The sequence below is a fragment of the Ursus maritimus genome, unplaced genomic scaffold (assembly GCF_017311325.1).
Source record: "Ursus maritimus isolate PB19 unplaced genomic scaffold, ASM1731132v1 scaffold_4, whole genome shotgun sequence".
NCBI lineage: Eukaryota > Metazoa > Chordata > Mammalia > Carnivora > Ursidae > Ursus > Ursus maritimus.
The window spans coordinates 1,877,541-1,879,846 of NW_024426552.1; the positions used below are offsets into that span (position 1 = coordinate 1,877,541).

General features: G+C 50.5%; 1 pseudogene; it reads right to left on the minus strand.

Annotated features, from left to right (window-relative positions):
* Positions 1-667, minus strand: part of LOC103680745 — a 1,030-nt pseudogene extending 363 nt beyond the window's left edge.
* Between the last annotated feature and the right edge of the window lie 1,639 nt (positions 668-2,306).

Consider the following 2,306-nt stretch of genomic DNA (forward strand, 5'->3'; position numbering starts at 1 on the left):
CGGGCTTGCAGCAGACAGGGGTGCAGCAGGCGGGCTTGCAGCAGACAGACACACAGCAGTCTTCCTGGCAGGGGGAGGAGCTGAAGCAGGAGGGCTGGCAGCTAGACTGCTCGCAGCATGAGGAGGCTGAGAAGGGGGAGGCCTCCGAGCAGACAGGGGTGCAGCAGAGGGGCTTGCAGCAGACAGGGGTGCAGCACACCGGCTTGCAGCAGACAGACACACAGCAGTCTTCCTGGCAGGGGAAGGAGCTGCAGCAGGAGGGCTGGCAGGAGCTGGTGCAGGCTGATTGGCAGGGGCTGGACACGCAGCTCGCAGGGGTGCAGATGAGGGTCAGGCAGGAGCTGGCGGTGCAGGAGCTGGGGGCGCAGCAAGTGGGGGCGCAGCAGGGGGGCTCGCAGCAGCTCTCCTGGCAATTGTCCACCTGCCAGGAGGAGCTGGTGCAAGTAGTGGGTGAGCAGACGCGGCTGCCACAGCTCAGGTCGCTGGAGCAGACGGACAGGGTGGACGCGGCCACAACGTAAGTCCTGGAGCAGCAGGTGTCGGCCATGCTGGAGTTTTGTGCTGGGAGGTGAGCTGGACAGGGGTGTGTGTGACAGGTGCGTGAGAGAGGTCCTCTGGGCATCGGGGCTTTTATATCTGTCCCTGGGGTGCTGAGCCTCACCTGCGTCTCAACCAGCCTTCCTTTTCCTTGTTATTGCCCAGAGTGTGTTTCCTGACAACCCTTATTAGTTTATTTGTTGTAAGATGTTTGTTACACCAACCCCAAGACCCTATGTCTGGCGATGGCTGTTTGCTTGTGTCCGGAAAGCAAAACTAGGATGCAGAGCTCCTGTAGGTCGGGTGTATCTGAAAACCTGGGCTCCTCTTTCCATTTTTGCTTGTGTATCTTTGGTGTGAAATCTGGTCTGCTCCACACATGGCCCAAATGCTCCTCACTGAACAAGGGTGTGTTGGCTGCGGGGTCGGGGGGAGCACCCCCTCCCCTGCTCCACCTGCAGACTCTGGCGGGGTGACTTCCACAGTCCGTCCCAGACACTGTTGTTGTTCCCCTGTTTATCTCACAATTACCAAATGACGTGCATATTCTGCTCTTTCTTGACTTTTCAGTTTTTTTTATTATAATCATATTTTTTTTATTATATTATGTTAGTCACCGTACAGTACATCCCTGGTTTCTGATGTAAAGTTTGATGACTCATTAGTTGCATATAACACCCAGTGCACCATGCAATACGTGCCCTCCTTACTACCCATCACCGGTCTATCCCATTCCCCCACCCCCTCCATTCTGAGGCCCCCAGTTACTTTCCCAGAGTCCATAGTCTCTTGTGCTTCATTCCCCCTTCTGATTACCGACTTTTCAGTTTTATTTTTTATTTTTAATTTTTAGCTTTTAAAAGTTTTTATTTTAATCACGTGGTGCTCATCATGACAGGTGCTCCCCCTAATCCCCATCCCCTGCTTCCCCCACCCCCCACCCAGCTCCCCTCTGGTGACCAGCAGTAGGCTCTCGGCAGTTAAGAGTCTGTTTCACTGTTTGTCTTTTCTTTTACCCCCTTTGCTCATTTGTTTTGTTTCTTCAAGTCCAAGTCAAGTCGTATGAGTGAGATCATATGGTATTTGTCTTTCTCTGACTTATTTCACTTAGTATAATACCCTCTAGCTCCATCCATGTCTTTGCAAATGCCAAGATTTCATTCTTTTTTAAAGCTGAGTGGTATTCCACTGTGTGTATTCACACCACGTCTTCTTTATCCGTTCAGCTGGAGATGGACACTCGGGCTGTCTCCACAGTTTAGCTGCTGTACATAACGCAGCTGTAAACATTGGGGTGCACGTGTCCCTTTGAGTTAGTATGTTTGTATCCTTCGGGTAAATACTCAGTAGCACAATTGCTAGGTCATAGGGCAGCTCTATTTTTAACTTTTTGAGGAACGTCCATCCATACTATTTTCCAGAGTGGCTGCACCAGTTTGCATTCCCACCAGGAGTGCACGAGGGCTCCCCTTTCTCCACATCCACACCAACATCTGTTGTTTCCGGTGTTGTTCATTTTAGCCACTCTGACAGGTGTGAGGTGGGATCTCATCATGGTTTGGATCTGCGTTTCCCTGATGCTGAGTGGTGTTGACCATCTTTTCACATGTCTGTTGGCATCTGGATGTCTTCTTTGGAGAGATGTCTGTTCATGTCTTCTGCCCATTTTTTGATTGAATTATTTGTTTTTTTGGTGTTGAGTGTGCAAGTTCTTTACATATTTGGGATACTAACCCTTTATCAGATATGTCACTTGCAAACATCTTCTC